This window comes from Heliangelus exortis, chromosome 15, assembly GCF_036169615.1.
Source record: "Heliangelus exortis chromosome 15, bHelExo1.hap1, whole genome shotgun sequence".
Classification (NCBI taxonomy): domain Eukaryota; kingdom Metazoa; phylum Chordata; class Aves; order Apodiformes; family Trochilidae; genus Heliangelus; species Heliangelus exortis.
In genome coordinates, this window is record NC_092436.1 from 15,430,358 (window position 1) to 15,447,299 (window position 16,942).

The 16,942-nt window shown below is 58.3% G+C and overlaps 2 long non-coding RNA genes across 2 annotated transcripts; one reads left to right on the plus strand and one right to left on the minus strand.

Moving 5' to 3' along the window:
- Nucleotides 1-9,348: 9,348 nt before the first annotated feature.
- Nucleotides 9,349-13,681, minus strand: LOC139803141 (uncharacterized). Its single transcript, XR_011728896.1, has 3 exons — nt 12,367-13,681; nt 10,231-10,409; nt 9,349-9,672 (listed from the first exon to the last, which is right to left on the minus strand). It is a non-coding gene; the product is annotated as an uncharacterized lncRNA (long non-coding RNA).
- On the plus strand, nt 9,607-10,439 carry LOC139803142 (uncharacterized). The gene is made up of 2 exons (XR_011728897.1): nt 9,607-9,699; nt 10,270-10,439. It is a non-coding gene; the product is annotated as an uncharacterized lncRNA (long non-coding RNA).
- Nucleotides 13,682-16,942: the final 3,261 nt, after the last annotated feature.

Consider the following 16,942-nt stretch of genomic DNA (forward strand, 5'->3'; position numbering starts at 1 on the left):
GGGGACCTGTGACAGTGTCACCCAGTGGGGTGGTGCAAGGTGGTGCAGCACAGGGCAGCAGCACAGTGCCCACCAGAGTGCATCCTGGCACAGTGACAGCCGTGGTGATGCCCAGGGCAGTGCCCAGTGCCATGGTGTGCAGTGCAGTACCCAGAGTGGCAGTGCCCCAGTGCCCACCAGCATGGCCCAGTTTGGTGCTGGTGTGGTGCTGCCTGGCAGTGTGTGCGGTTCAGTGCCTGGGGCAGCAGTACCTGGGCCAGTGCTGCCCAGTGTGGTACCAGGGAGGTTTTGTGCCCAGAACAGTGCTCAGTCCAGTGCCTCATCGGGTGCCTGGTGCTGTGCCACCCGGTTCGGTGCTGCCTGATGTGCTGCCTCGTTCAGTGCCAGGTTCGGTTGCTGGTGTGATGCTGCCCAGCCCAATGCCCGGTTCAGTGCCTGCTTCAGCAGTGCCAGGTTCTGTTCCTGGCCTGGCACTGCCCACTGTGATACCTGGGGCCTGATTTGACATCCAGTTTGCTGCCCGGTCCAGTGTCCAGTTCACTGCCTGGTCCGGTACCCGGTTCAGTGCCCACAGGAGTGCCCAGCCTGGGGGCTGGGTTTGTGCTCAGCTCAGTTCCCTGTTTGGTGCTGAGCACAGTGCCCAGTTCGGTGCTGATCTGGTGGTGTCTGGTTTGGTGCCTGCTCCAGTGCCCAGTTCTGTGCCTGATCCATTACTCAGACATCTGCCCAGTCCACTGCCCACTGTGGTGCCCAGTTCTGTTCCCAGTTCTGTTCCCAGTTCTCTATCCTGTTCGGTGCCAAGCCCGGTGCCCACTGGGGGTTCCCTGTTCCGTACCCTTTTCAGTGTGCCCAGTTATTTGCCCGGCCCGCTGCCCGGTTCTGTACCCGCTCCTCCGCCCGGCCCGGTGCTGGTTGCTTGCCCGCCTTTCGCTGCCCACCGGAGCGGCAAACGCAGGTCCTGCTCGGTCCAGACGGGTCCTGCCCGGTCCAGTTGGGTCCAGGCCGGCTCTTCGGGGCAGCGCGGGCGGGCGGGTGCGCGGTGCCACCGCCGGGGCTCCCCGGGCCGCCGCCGCCGCCGCCCGACATTGGCTGAAAAGTGGAGCAGCGGCGGGGACGGTCGATGCGGATCGATCGCGGCGCGGGCGGCACCACCGCTCGGCACGGCAAGGAACGGCACGGCACGGCACCCGCTGTCCCCGGGGTCCCCTCCCGCTGGCCACTCTGTCGCCTCCCGGTGCCCCCCCCAGTGTCCCTTCCTGCTCCCCGCCATGTCCCCCCTCCCGCTGTCCCCTCCTGCTACCCCCAATGTCCCCTCTCGATGCTCCCCGATGTCCACTCCCCACCCCCCCGTGTCCCCTCCCGGTACCCCTCGGTGTCCCCTTCCGCTAGACCCGCTGTGTCCCGGTGCCCCCCGGTGTCCCCCACTGCTCCCCTCCCCACAGTGTCCCCTCCTGGCACCCCCCGAGGTCTCCTCCCACTCCCCTGCTGTCCCCACTCGCCATCCCCCACAGCTCCCCCCTTCCCCCTGCGAAGGGCTCAGCGGGGAGCCCCCTCCTCCCCTTCTCTCACCCCCCGAGGGATGCGCAGCCCCCGGCACCGGGGTGGGGGGGGGTTGAGCCGCAAGAGCCCAGCCCCGGGAGGACCTTCCTGGGGACCGGGGGAGGGGGACACACAGACCTCGGGGTACCAGCAGCGAGTTCTGCTGGGGTAACACTGCCCTGTCACCGTGTCCTCAGTGGGACGCAGACGAATGGCATCAGCCCCACACCCCAAACCCAGCCCGAGCTGTCCCCCCACCCTCCCAGGTCCCCCCCTCCTGCAGCAGGCACCAGCCGGGACATTTCACGGGGGGTGGGCTGTCTCTCCCTGCCTCAACTGGTGAAGCCGTTCCAGACCCTGCGGCAGGACCTGACCCTCCCACTGGTCTCCCCCCGCACCCGTGGGGCCTCGGTGGCTCCTTGCAGGTGGGTGTCTCCATCACCCAGACTCAAAGACCTCCACGCCCAGCCACCACCACTGGGACCAGGACCAAAGCCGGTTCTGTCCCCACGCTCGCCCCATCGCTTGCCAGCTCCCAGCATCTGCCATCCCCGGAGCTGGCGAGGGCTTCGCTCCGGCTGCCGCTCCCAGGCTGCTGCAGAGGGGACGCTGCCCAAAGTTTCCTTCCTGGCGGCAGGGAAAAACCTTTTTTAATCTAGGAAAGCCAAGGGGTTGGCTCGCAGTGCACATGCGCCAGGGCCAGCACGGCCCCGTCACCGGGAGGGATGGCCACATCCCTGCCCTTTCTCGTTCCCAGCCAAAGCCGGATTTTCAGGGCTGGGGACAGGGGGTGGGGGGTGTAAAACCGGCAGCGTTGGACATGGCAGCAGCGTCTCTCCGGCTGCCTTGGGCTGGGGAGAAATCCCGAGGTGTGGGATGATGGTTGTCCCCTAAGGCTGGAGCAGGGAGCGCTACTTTTTTCCCAAAGTGCCTTTAATTAACAGCAGCAGGAGCTGACAGCACTTGGGAAAGGTGTTAACCCCCCCGGGACCCCCTGCACCCAGAGCCCCTCATCTGGAGTCACCGGGTGACCAAAGTTTCTCCACATTTTGCTCTTGTCTGCCCCTGATTTTCATAATAATGCTGAAGGCTCCTCTGGCAGCAGGAAACGCCCGGGGGAGACCCATCACCCGCTGGGCTGGCCGGGCTGGGGCGGGGGGTGTTTAAAATCAAGGGGACTGAAAAGACTTGGTAAGAAAGAACCAAATCTGCTGAATTCAACGATAAATCCTCCTCCTGGGTTTTGGTCTCCTTCGGTTTTCCCCCCCTGGTGTTGGGGAGGGGCTCACACTGTGGCTGCGGTGCTGTGCGTCAGGGAAAGCAGAGGCCAACCTTTCCCTCTTTATTTTTTTTCACCCCCCCTCCCCCCCCAAAAAAAAAAAAAAAAAAAAAAAAAAAAAAATTAAAAAAAGGAAACGGGAAAAAAGATCCAACCTTTATTTGGCAACTCCTGCATGAATCAAGTTCGAATTTCACAGCTATTTAACAACCGGCTACAGCTTTTGCAGCAGAACCGAGGATGCTCCACGCTTCACATGGCAGGATCTCGCCCCTTCCTGCCGGCAGGGACCAGCCCTATTTATTTCTTTCTATTTTTTTTTTTTCTTTAGGCAGGGTTGAGGATGCTTTGTGTGACTCTGGCAAGGGGTTTCCCCCACCTCTGCCCAGCGGGGTGAAGCCCCAGCTCACCCCCAGAGCCCCCCTTCCCCCTCCAGCTGCCGGAGCGGTCGGGTGGGGGGGACTCGACTCAAGTCCTTAAACCCCAAGAGTTAATCAAAGTGCTTTGAATATGTAAATGCTGAGTATTGTTTATCATCGCCTAGAGCTGAGACAGCAGTTTTCCTGCTCAAAGCCCCGTTCAGATGGAAGCTCATGAAAATTCACAGCGGCCTCGCAAATAGGTGCTGGGTATTATTACCCCCTCGTCCTCCAAAGGGAGGAAGAAGCCGCGGAGCGATGTCCCCTCTGGCGGCGGCAGCAGCCGCGGAGACCGACGCGGGGCTCGGGAGGAGGTGGTGGTGTAAATCAGCTCTCTCCCCTCCGCCTCTTGCCTCATTTCCTCCTGCCCAACATTTGTCCCTCGCTTCCCAACCTCCAGACGGCGTTTGGTGAGGCGGTCAGCGCTCCCTTAAATATCCAACCCTGCAGGCGCCGGGCAGAGGAATCTCTGCAGGCAAAGCGGGATTTTTCCATCAGGCTCTTTTCCGCCAGGCCCCCAGCAACGGGCAGCCCATAAATTAATAAAAACAACCTGCTTGACCGGGAACGGGGAGTCTAAGAGGGGATCTGGAGGAGCCGGGGTGAGTGAAAGGACCACACAGCCCACGGGGAGCCCAACGCCTGCGGGGATGGATCAAGGAATTGGGCTAAGTGGGGCTCCTCTGGTAGCAGCATCCCCGGCAGGCAGGGACAGGGACAGGGACAGGGACAGGGACAGGGACAGGGACAGGGCAGGGAAAGGGCAGGGACAGGGACAGGGACAGGGACAGGGACAGGGACAGGGACAGGGACAGGGACAGGGACAGGGACAGGGGCAGGGACAGGGCAGGGACAGGGCAGGGACAGGGACAGGGACAGGGACAGGGACAGGGACAGGGACAGGGCAGGGACAGGGTAGGGACAGGGACTCCCAAGCTGGCTCCTGGCCCTTGTCACTGGTTGTGGGCTGGAGGGGAAAGCATGGACCCCCCCTGATCACTCAGCTCCTCCCAGTAAGGGGACTGGTCCCTGCAGGGAGGGTGGTGGAGCTGGAGATCTGGGCTCACTCCAACCCCCCGTTTCACTGGGGTCCACGCCATGGTGCTTCCCACCAGTTTCATCCCATGGTTGGGCCAACCTGCTGATGCCAACACCTGGAAGAGCTTTTGCTGCCAATCCGAGCCAGTGCCTCTGCATCCAGAAAGATGCCCCAGTTTTGGGGAGCCAGTTTTGGGTTCCCCTGGTGCAGGACTCCTGATGCTGGGGGTCCAGGGGAGGCTCCAGCATCATGAGCTGTGCCTGGAGCAGAGCTGCCAAGCTCAGGGGAGGCTGGGGGGCAGCTGGGAGCAGGACGTGTCTCAGCCAGCCCGATTTAATCCTCCTACGTTAGGCAAGCCTTAAAATAGGCTCCCTGCAACATCCATGAGGGTGGTGGAGTTGGCCTTCTCCAGCCCTCCCAAGTATTTTGGGGAAGCAGGGATGGCTGAATCGCAGACAAGCACAGCTGGGAACCTCCCCGAGCTGCCAGGGCCTCCTTCTCTGAAGCCATCCAGGGAATTGGAGCCACCTCCACCCCTCCGGCCTCCCACCAGCATGGGATTCTCCTCTCAGGGTGCCACCTCCTCCCTCGCCTTTCCTCTGCTGCCCTCTCCTGCTGTCTCCCGTGCTGGGAGGGCTCATTTTTTCCCTGCCCCTCATGGAAATGATGCCTTGAGGACAAGCCCAGCTCAGGGTTCAGTCTCAGCCCAACCTCCATCAGCTGCTGTCCCCAGGAGATGCCATCCTGAGGAGTGGTTGTCCATGGCATAGAATCACGGAATCCCAGACTGGTTTGAGTTGGGAGGGATCTTAAAGCCCATCCAGTGCCACCCCCTGCCATGGGCAGGGACACCTCATGGCTTTAGGGTCCCTTCCAACCCAAACCAGGTTGGGATTTCATATTCTATGACCTTAATAAATGCAAAATGGGAAGAAGAATGAGTGGGGCCCAGCTCAGGTGAGAGGGGAAGGAGAACCACAAAATTTTATGGCCAGGGCACAGACACCAGGCTGGGATCCTGAGGAAACCTCACTCTGCCAGAGCCAACGCTGGGGTTGGTGTCAGGAAGATGCTGCCAGGTCCAGCGTCCCCAAGGCTTCCTCTCCTATGGCCCTTTCTTGGGGAATGAGGATGTAGTGAGATGAATGCAGTGGGGAGGAAATGAGCTCCAGAGGAGCCACCCCGAGGGTGGTTTGGTGGCTCTCCCCGTGCCCTCATTAGGGAGCTGGAACCAAATGTGGGCACAGACAGGCAGGAAACCCATGAGCCAGGGCAAGCAGGACCAGAGGGATGCTCAGGGCAGCCCTGGGGGGGTCTCCAGGCAATGGGACCAAGCTGAGTGGTCTCACCATGGGCTTGGTGATGGGGAAGGTGAGTGTGGAGCTGGGGGTGGGGACATTGGCAGCAGGGCTCTGGTCCCAGGAGGTGATGGGCTTGGCATGGGGCATCAGGGAGGTGCTAGATCTGCACGGGGTCATCCCCAGTATCAGCTGGGATCATCTCCAGCATCCGAGCACCATCCCAGCAGCTCCTGCAGGAGTGGTGGGGATGAACCCCAAGGAGAAGGGACTGGAGACCTGGTGGGTGTGTGGGTTGGAGGGATGGGGGTGTCTGGGCTTGGGGGGGGGGGGATCCTGCATGGGGATGAGGCTGGAGGACTCGTGGGTGGGCTGGGGACTTTGTGGGCTGCTCAAAGCCCCAGCCCTGGCCCCATAGCTGCCCTCCCACCCTGTCTGGCTGGCTGGGGGCTGCAGGATGTTCCTCTGCTCAACCCCCAGGGACAGCCTGGCCTCTGTCCTGCTGAGCACCAGCCTGGATGCATCCCCAGCTCCACTCCAGCTGGACAAACCCCCAGCAGCTCTCCTCAGGGGGACTCCAGCCCCTCTTTCCCTTTCCCTTGGAATCAGGGAGGCTGAACCCCCCCTGTGACACTCCTCCTGCCCCAGCTCAGCTGCTCCAGGCCCTGATGACCTTTGCAGAGGTTTGCCCTCCAAACCCAGCTCCCCAGAGCAGCAGGGCTGGGCTTGGCTCCTGGGAGCCACCACCGTTTCACCAGACCCTGGGTTGGGGACATCTCCGCGGTGTCATTTTACAAATGCCTTTTTTTTTTTTTTTTTTTTTTTAATGGGGGTGGGACACACACACACAGAGACACAGACACACACACACAAAGACTTTCATCTCCCCACGTCAAGCTGTGCAGGCAGGAAGAGCAAAGGCAGAGGATGTGAGCAGTGGTCATCCCCGAAGGGCCGGGGCGCCGAGCGACGTCTTCTGGTTTTAATTAAAACCCCTCCTCTGGCGAGGGCTGAAGGCAGGAGCGGTGCCTGGGCCAGGACGAGCCCAGCAGGGGATGGAGAGCAGCATGGGGGCTGCCTGCAGAGCTGCCAGGACCTTCTGCCCCACACCCTGGCTCTGCCCCGGGAGCACCCTCAGGGGACCTCCCCCACCCAGCCCCCTGCCATGCTCTCCAAATCCTTTGTCATGGGCCCTGCCCCCCCAAAGTGACCCCCAGCACGCTGCTGTGGGGCTCATCCCATCACTGTCACCCTAAATCCTCATCTGTGGAGCTCGTTCTGTTGCTCACCCCATCACTGGGACCTCCCCCCTCGACCCCTCCCCACAACACTTCCATGAAGCTCATCCTGGCACCGGGACCCCCCGACCCTCTTCTGGGGGGCTCTTACTGATGTGACAACTCCCCAGTGCTCTTCCATGGGGCTCACCCCATCTCTGTGACTCCCCCAACCCTCTTCTGGGGGGGTCCCGTTGATGTGAGTTCCTCCAGCTCTCTTTCATGGGGCTCATCCCATTTCTTTGACCCCCTTCAACCTCCCTTCCAGGAGGCTCACCCCATCACTGGGACCCCAAACTCTCCTCTGTGGGGCTCACCCCATCACTTTGACCCCCAACCCTCTTTAGTCTAGCTCATTCCATTACTGTGACCCCAAACCCTCCTCTGTGGGGCTCATCCCATCACTGTGACCCCCCCAAAACCCTTTCCACTAGGCTCATCCCATCACTGTGACCCCAAACCCTCCTCTGTGGGGCTCACCCCATCACCAAGACCCCCAAAAACCCTTTCCACGAGGCTCACCCCATCACTGGGACCCCAAACCCTCTTCTGTGGGGCTCATCCCACCACCAAGACCCCCCAAAAACCCTTTCCACGAGGCTCACCCCATCACTGGGACCCCAAACCCTCTTTTGTGGGGCTCATCCCACCACCAAGACCCCCCCAAAACCCTTTCCACGAGGCTCACCCCATCACTGTGACCCCAAACCCTTTTCTGTGGGGCTCATCCCACCACCAAGACCCCCCCAAAACCCTTTCCACGAGGCTCACCCCATCACTGGGACCCCAACCCTCTTTAGTGTAGCTCATCCCATTACTGTGACCCCAAACCCTCCTCTATGGGGCTCATCCCACCACCAAGACCCCCAAAAACCCTTTCCACAAGGCTCACTCCATCACTGGGACCCCAAACCCTTTTCTGTGGGGCTCATCCCACCACCAAGACCCCCCCAAAACCCTTTCCACGAGGCTCACCCCATCACTGGGACCCCAAACCCCAAACCCTCACCAAGACCCCCCCAAAACCCCTTTCCACGAGGCTGCCCCCACCACCGTGACCCCCCAAACCCTTTTTTTTTGGGGTCACCCCTCTGCCCTAACCCCCACCCCTCCGCCGTGGGGGTACCCACTCCCCACCCTCTCCCCCCGAGCCCGGCTCTCTCCCCCCCAGCAGAGATTTTAATCCTGGCAGCAGAAACCCCCCCGGGACCTCGGCGGCGCCTGCTCTCCGGACCCGCCCCTCAGCACCTCCCGGAGCTTTTCCCCCCCCCCCATTATTCACCCGCTCGCTGCTGCCGACCCTCCGGGCCTCTCTCTGCCCCCCAGGAATTGGGGAGGGGGGGGTGTTAATCCCTCCCCAGGCTCCTCCGTCCTTCTCCCACCCCCCCACCCCCCCCCAGCCATCACCACCCGGGTTCGCCCCCGGCTTGGCTTCAGGGTTCCTAAATCTGATAAGGAAGAGGAGAAGGGGGGTGCGGAGGGGAGGGGGGGGTTTGACCTTTGGTGCTGCGAGGAGAGCAGAGAGGAGGGGGGGGAAATAAATAAAATAAAATGAAATAAAATAGAATGAAATGAAATGAAATAAAATAAAATAAAATAAAATAAAATAAAATAAAATAAAAATTAAAATAAAAATAAATTAAAAAATTAAAATAAAATAAAATAATAAAATAAAATAATAAAATAAAATAAAAAGATAAAATAAAATAAAAATAAAAAATAAAATAAAATAAAACAAAATAAAAAATAAAATAAAATAAAATAAATAAATAAATAAATAAATAAAATAAATAAAATAAATAAAATAAAATAAAATAAAATAAAATAAAATAAAAAGATAAAATAAAAAAAAATAAAAAATAAAATAAAATAAAACAAAATAAAAAATAAAATAAAATAAAATAAATAAATAAATAAATAAATAAATAAAATAAATAAAATAAATAAAATAAAATAAAATAAAATAAAATAAAATAAAATAAAATAAAAAGATAATATAAAATAAAAATAAAAAATAAAATAAAATAAAACAAAAAAATAAAATAAAATAAATAAAAAAATAAAATAAAATAAATAAAAAAATAAAATAAAATAAAATGAAATAAAATAAAATGAAATAAAATAAAATGAAATGGAATAAAATAAAATAAAATAAAATAAAATAAAATAAAATAAAATAAAATAAAATAAAATAAAATAAAATAAAATAAAATAAAATAAAATAAAATAAAATAAAATAAAATAAAATAAAATATGAACTGCAGCGAAAGAGGGGGAGCGGGGTGAGCAGCTGCGGGTTCCCGAGCCCGAAATAACGCCGGGAGCCGAGCTGTAAACACATGGCAGTGTCACCTGAGCCTGTCCCCGTCCCTGCCCCATCCCCACCCCCCCTCACTGTTCCAAACCCGGCTGGGAAAATACCGCGACCTTAAGAAAAAAAAAAAAAAAAAAAAAAAAAAAAAAAAAAAAGCGAGAGAGAGAAAAAGAAAAGAGCTAAAAAAAAAAAACCAACAATCTCCTGAATTATTTAGCGCCCGGTTCCAACCCGACGGCTGGTTCTGCCGCAGACGGAGCCTGGAGATGGCTATCGGGCTATGGGCAGGGAGCTGGGAGCCGGGTGGTCCCAGCCCAGGAGGGACCCGCCGGCGCCGCGGTATTTGGGGGCAAAGTGGGGGTCCCTGCCCGCTTCTCCCCCTGGTGCGGAGTTTTCCGCAGCCCCTCTTGGTGCCGGCCAGCCCGGGAGGAGGACAGAGCACCCCCCCCAGCCAGAAGAAGGGGAGGTGCTCCCCACACAGCCTCTCCCCGCCGCGATGGGCAGAGCCTGAGAGGGAAACCCCAGCACGGGGGGGTGCTGGGTGGTACCAACACGGTCCTGCATCCCCCCCAACCCCTCCATCCCCCCCATCACCCCCATCCCCTCCATCCCCTCCATCCCCTCCATCACCCCCATCCCCTCCATCACCCCTATCACCCCCATCCCCTCCACCCCCTCCATCCCCTCCATCCCCTCCATCTCCTCCATCCCCTCCATCCCCCCATCCCCCCCATCCCCTCCATCCCCTCCATCCCCCCCACCCCCCCATCACCCCCATCACCCCCATCCCCTCCACCCCCTCCATCCTCTCCGTCCCCTCCATCTCCCCCATCTCCCCCATCCCCCCCATCACCCCCATCCTCTCCATCCCCCTACCCCCTCCATCACCCCCCCCCTTCCAGCACCCCCATCCCCTCCACCACCTGAACCCCCTCCATCCCCTCCATCCCCCACACAGCCCCTCCTCCAGCAGCCCCATTCCCAAAGGTCCCATCTCCCTGGTCAAACCCCTTTCTCCTCCCCGCCCCAGCAGCCAGGGAGAGCCGCCACCCCTTTCCTTCTCACCTGTTTCTTCCCAGTTTTATTTCTTCCTTTATTTTTCAGGACCAACTAACACTTTGCTTTGAAGAGCAACAGATGAGCGAGACCCTCCCCGTGCCTTTTATGATGTTAAATTTATTGCCTCACTTTGCAATTGCCATTTTAATGATGAACACTCCCACGCCTTTCATGCAGCTCCAGTGCTGGCATCAAAAAAAAAAAAAAAAAATAAAGTTGGGACACACACACAGATGTTGTCTCTGGTCTTCTGGAGAAGAACAAACTCCAGCCCATTTCCTGGTCGTTTGCTCAAAATTTTGCCAAACAGATAATGTGCTTTATAATTTCTGTGTGGTAAGGGAGGCCCTCTGCTGGCACCTGGCTGGCCTTGAGAGCCACCAGGGAGACACCAAGCCTGGAAAACCACCTCCAGGAAGCCATCCTTGGAGAATCAAGCCTGGAGAGCCATCTCCAGGAAGCCATCCTTGGAAAATTAAACCTGGAAAACCACTTCCAGGAAGCCATCCTTGGAGAATCAAGCCTGGAGAGCCACCTCCAGGAAGCCATCCTTGGAGAATCAGACCTGGAAAACCACTTCCAGGAAGCCATCCTTGGAGAATCAAACCTGGAAAAGCACTTCCAGGAAGCCATCCTTGGAGAATCAAACCTGGAAAACCACTTCCAGGAAGCCATCCTTGGAGAATCAAACCTGGAAAAGCACTTCCAGGAAGCCATCCTTGGAGAATCAAACCTGGAGAGCAACCTCCAGGAAGCCATGGAGGGCCAAGCCTGGAAAGCCATCTCCAGGAAGCCATCCTTGGAGAATCAAACCTGGAAAACCACTTCCAGGAAGCCATCCTTGGAGAATCAAACCTGGAAAACCACTTCCAGGAAGCCATGCCTGGAAGACCAAGCTTGGACAGCCACCTCCAGTAAGGGGAAGCTGGAGAGGCAAGCCTGGAAGGCCACTTCCAGACTGGTAATTCCCAGGAGCCAAGCCTGGAGATGTCCAGCAACCCATGCCTAAGGAACCAAGCCTGAAGAGCTTGCAGGATGGGAGCATAAAATCCTAGAATCCTAGAATTGGCTGGGTTGGAAGGGACCTCAGAGCTCATCAAGTCCAGCCCTTGCTCCACTCCCCCCGTGGTTCCCAGCCCATGGCACTGAGTGCCACATCCAGGCTCTTTGGAAATATCTCCAGGGATGGAGAATCCACCCCTTCCCTGGGCAGCCCATTCCAATGTCTGATCACCCTCTCTGGAAAGAAATTCTTTCTAATGTCCAACCTAAACCTCCCCTGGCACAACTTGAGACCTCTTGTGCCCTCTTGTCTTGCTGAGAGTTGCCTGGGAAAAGAGCCCAACCCCCCCTGGCTCCAACCTCCTTTCAGGGAGTTGGAGAGAGTGATGAGGTCTCCCCTGAGCCTCCTCTTCTCCAGCCTCAACACCCCCAGCTCCCTCAGCCTCTCCTCATAGGATCTGTGCTCCAGTCCCTTCACCAGCCATTCCATAGGGAATGGAGCCCAAGGAAAGGAATCTGGGAATCCATCTCAGGGAGCTCAGTCTGGGGAGCCGTGGTCAGAGAGCTGGACCTGAAGAGCCATTCCTGGAGAGCCAGATCTGGAGGGCTCTCCATGGCCAGGCCATGTCCAGCTCCACTCCTGCTTCATCCGAAGATCAGACCCATCCCTGCAGCCCCTGCTGGGTCACCAGTGGGGCCAGCAGTGCTGCCCAGTGTTGTGTAAATCCCACGGGAGCATCCCAGCCCATGCGTCTGCCCCAGGGCCAGGAGAGGTGGGGTGGCACAGGGACAGCCAGGATGACACAAGGACAGCCAGGATGCCACCAGACCTTCACCCGGGGATGGGCTGGAGCTGTCACAGCTCCCACCTTGTCCTGGTGGCTGTCACCCCTCCACCAGGCACAGAGCCAGGGGTGACATCCCCTGCACCAGGAGTCCCACGGTCCCCTCTGAGGACATCGGGTCCCCTGCTGGTGGACCAGGACTCCGAGGGGGACATTTCTCAGCAGATGCCTCTTTATTTAGTTAGTTTTTTTTTTTTTAACCAGTGCCTGAAACTCATCCAGGGTTATCAGGGAGACATTAAATTGCTGTTGTCTCCAACACCGGTGGGGTGGGAAAGCTGGGATGTGCTCTTACCTCTTCCACAAGGTCGAGCCGGGCAGCCCCGGGGGATGAGGCACTCGCCGCGTCCTTCCTGGAAGGAGGATCAAATGTCGGAGCCTCCCCGAGTCTCCAGAAAATGAAACCCGGGACTCACCGCCTCCCCGGGCGCAGGCGCCAGCACTCCCTGCGGTCCCCCAGCCCGGCCCCATGGCAGTGCCACCACCGGCTGGGATGTCCCCTCCCTGGGGACAGCGCCGGTCCCTGCCCTGCCTGGTGTGGGATGGAGGAGCTTTGAAGCCCGTCACTGGAGGATGGTGAAGGAGATTCCCATGGGAAGAAGCTGTCCCCACCAGCAGGAGGTGGCTGGCAAAGTCCCCTGTGTCTCCTCCTGGGAGTTGTGTGCTTGCTTGGGCAAAGGGACAGGGAGATGGGTTTGGCTCCAGTGGGATGGACCCGTGGGTGGATGTGTCTCGTCCTTGCCAGAGTCATTCCCAACACCCGGAGATGCCAGGCACAAGGGCTGGGTGGGTCCTGCTGCATCCTTCATTCCTCTGTGCCAGGGGAATGGGCAGAGTCAGACATCCAACACCACCCCCAGCAGAGCCCAGGTGTGAGGGGACCCTTGGAGAGTCCCCAGGGACCCCGAGCAAGGTCCCCAAGCAGCCCACACCTCAGTGCTCTGGGACTGGCACCAGTGGCTGAGGAAGTCAAGAGGGGCTGAGCCCATGAGCGTGGGAGACAAGGGACAGCTGGACATCAGCCAAGGTGCTGAGGGGACCAAGAGAGGACCATGAGAGGTCCCATCTGTGGGACATGGCTGGAAAAAGCCCCAGGGCTGGGCTGGGCCCATTCCCAGAGCACCCATTCTCTGCTCCCCCAGCTCTGCCCAGGTTCTCCAGCTCTGGGGGAGCAGAAAGGCAGCACAAGCCCTGTTACCTCTGCAGCCCTGAGCTCCTCCATCCCCCTCCCTCTCCTCACACCAGCCCTGCTCTGCCCCATCCTCCCCACCTGGGAAGTGCCCCAAATGCTGTTCCAGAGCATCCCAAGGGGGACAAAGCCTCCAGAGCCACCCGTTGGACCAGCCCTGGTGACACAGCCACCCCATGGCACATCCCCCACAACTTCACCCCTGGCCAGGAGCCTGCCAGGCAGGTCACCCCTCTCCCCAAACCTCTTCTCTCTGCCACCAACCACAGGGTCCCTTCCCCTCCATGTCCCCAGTCCCAGCAGCCACCTCCAGGCCATCCCCAGGGCCACATCCAGCCCCTGGGAGCCAGGCGTGTGGGGCAGGCAGGCCCCAGCAGGGATGCTCCTTCGGCCAGAAGCAGCCAGCGTTTGTTTTTTTTTTTTTTCTCCAACCCTGCCTAGAAAAGAAAAAAAAAGAAACAAAAAAACACCACCACCACAAAAAAACCACCACAACGCCCCCCCCAAGCCCCACAAGGAGCTGTCTGTAGCAGCAGTGAGGAGGCGGCAGATAAGAGGCTGGAGCCCGCGCTGTGGCCTCACGGAGATGAAAGGCGATTGCCAGCCAACCCCCCCATCCCCTGCGGACAAAAGAGCTCCTAAAATATTAACGAGGCCCCGTGCCGCCGGGTCTCCCGGCCCCTGAGGGCAGCAGGAGCAGGCGGTGGCAGCCGAGGGGTCCCCGGGGGGATGCAGGAGCGGCGGGAGCAGCGCAGGATGCTCATTAATTCCCTCCCGCTGCCCGACCTGCCCCCCCCCCCTCTGCCCTCAGCATCCTGGGGCTGCACCCACCCTGCCCGGGGGATCCACCATCCTCCCGGTTTAAATAACAGGTAGCAGGGTCGTTGTCCCCTCGCTGCTGGCATTTGGGCACCCGTGGGGTGGCCCGGGGGCAGCTCAGGGGAGGGACTGTGTCCGTCCCCCCCCCCCCCCAGCTCCACAAGGAGGGAGGGGGACAGGGGCGATGCTGGGTTCTGCTGATTTGGTGCCGGTGTGTGGTTCCTGCAGCCTCCAGGCGTGGGACGAGGTCCCTGGGGTGGAGGAGCAGCTGAGTGCCACCCACCCCACTCCCGGGACACCCACGCTGCTCCTGGGGCTGCCCGGTTCACCCACCAACCCATCTCCAGGACCTTGGTGGCAGCTCCAGTGGCTGAGCACACCTCGGTCCCCACCATCACATCCCTGGAGCCCACCCGTATGGCCGAGACCCCCCACCCCACACCTGGCTCTGTACCCTGCTGCTGCCCCTGCTGTCCCCTGTCCCCAGCTCCAGGTCTTTTTCCTTGGTGGGGACAACAGGGATGCTGAGGGGGTGCCAGGATCCGGGGGACTCGAGGTGACTGACCCTCCACTGTCCCCCCACAAGCTGCCCCATCCCCTCTGGATTCCACGGCCCAGCTCAGGCAGAGCAAAAGCCACTTGGCATAGGCTGCTGGGCTTTTTCCCGTGGGAAGGGCGCCCTTCCTGCTGCTCCGAGTCCTCCGCTGGCTGCTGGAAGGGAGGAGGAGGAGGAGCAGAGGGATAATAACAGCTCCCAGTCCCCGGGTCCGAACGCGGTTCCGCGGGCAGCCGTCAGACCGAGGATTTGCATAGCACAGATGGCAGCCCAGGAATTTCAAAGCGTCCCCGTCGTCCCCCCCCCACAACCCCCTCGGCCCCGTGTCGCAGCAGCTGAACCACTCGGTGGCCCCGCGCAGTTGCTGGAGGCGACTGGAGCTGCCCCGGCCCCTGAGCCCGGGACACAGAGCAGGGAATGAGACATCACAGCACGACATGGCACAGCACGACATGGCACAGCACGACATGGCACAGCACGACATGGCACAGCACCACAGAACCTGCCGAGTCGGAAGGGACCCATCCGGATCATCGAGTCCAAGTCCTGTCCCTGTGCAGGGCACCCCCAGGGTCACCCCCTGTGCCTCAGAGCATCACCCAAATGTTTCTCGAGCTCGGGCAGGTTTGGTGCTGTGACCACTTCCCCAGGGAGCTGCTTCCATTGCTCAGCCACCCTCTGGGTGAAAAAAACCTTTTCCTGGTATCTACATAAACCTCCCTGAATCCTTCCTTTGGTCACAGGAGTGAAGGAAGTAGCACCCGCCCCTTCTCACCCACCCCCTGCCCATAGAAGGTGAGGACTGGTGTGGGCATGGCACAGCATGGCACAACATGGCATAACATGGCATAACATGGCACAACATGGCACAGCATGGCACAACATGGCATAACATGGCATAACATGGCACAACATGGCACAGTATGGCACAGCATGGCACAGCATGGCACAACATGGCATAACATGGCACAACATGGCACAACATGGCATAACATGGCATAACATGGCACAACATGGCACAGTATGGCACAGCATGGCACAACATGGCATAGCGTAGCACAACATGGCACAGCATGGCACAACATGGCATAACATGGCATAACATGGCATAACATGGCACAACATGGCATAACATGGCACAACATGGCATAACATGGCACAACATGGCACAGCATGGCACAACATGGCACAGTATGGCACAGCATGGCACAGCATGGCACAGCATGGCATAACATGGCATAACATGGCACAACATGGCACAATATGGCATAACATGGCACAGTATGGCACAACATGGCACAACATGGCATAGCGTAGCACAACATGGCATAACATGGCACAACATGGCACAGCATGGCACAGCATGGCACAGCATGGCCCTGGCACCTCAGGGCATGGCCCAGCACCTCTCAGCACCCAGGTGGGCAGCAGGCAAGCACGGGGGTGGGGGCAGCAGAAGGGGAAGGTGGGGGCCATGCAGAAGGGCTCCCAGAAGGACTGGAGGGCACAGCACGTGAGAGGTGGTGGGAGCTAAATTTACCCTTCGGCTGCAGAGCGAGCTGCCTCCAAGGAGACGTGAGCACGGGCTATAAATACCTGCAAGGAAACAACGGGGACAGAGGCAGTGAATTATTCACAGGCACAAGATGGCAGGACACGGAGCAAGGCCGGGAAGCCAGAGCCGTGGAGGCTCCCAGGGATGGAGCCCAAACGGGGGGGAACGGAGGCAGCTGGAGCCAGGCCCCTCACAATGGGTGTAAAGAGAGCAGAGGTGTGAAGGTCCTGGTAGGATGCAGCACCCCCAGGTGTGCCCCAACCTCTGGCCATGGTGGCTACAAGGTGGCCCGTGGGGATCTGGCCACCACAGCATCACCAACACGATGCTGTTGCTGCCCCAACAGAGCCCCGGAGGTGATGGAAGGGCTGGAGCAGCTCTGCTCTGGGAACAGGCTGAGAGAGTTGGGATTGGGCAGCCTGGAAAAGAGGAACCTCCCAGGAGACCTCAGAGCACCTGAAGGAGCTCCAGGAAAACTGGGGAGGGGCTCAGGCAAGGGCCTGGAGGGATGGGATGAGGGGGAATGATTTTAGGGTGAAAGAAGGGAGATTGAGGCAAGATCTTAGGAGGAATTCTTTGGGGTGAGGGTGCTGAGCCCCTGGGTGCCCCCAGAAGCTGTGGCTGCCCCATCCCTGGCAGTGTTGAAGGTTGGGATGGGGCTTGGAACACCCTGGGCTGGGGGAGGGGTCCCTGACCATGGCAGGGGGTGGGAAGTTGATGATCTCAAAGCTCCCCCCATCCCAAACCAGTCT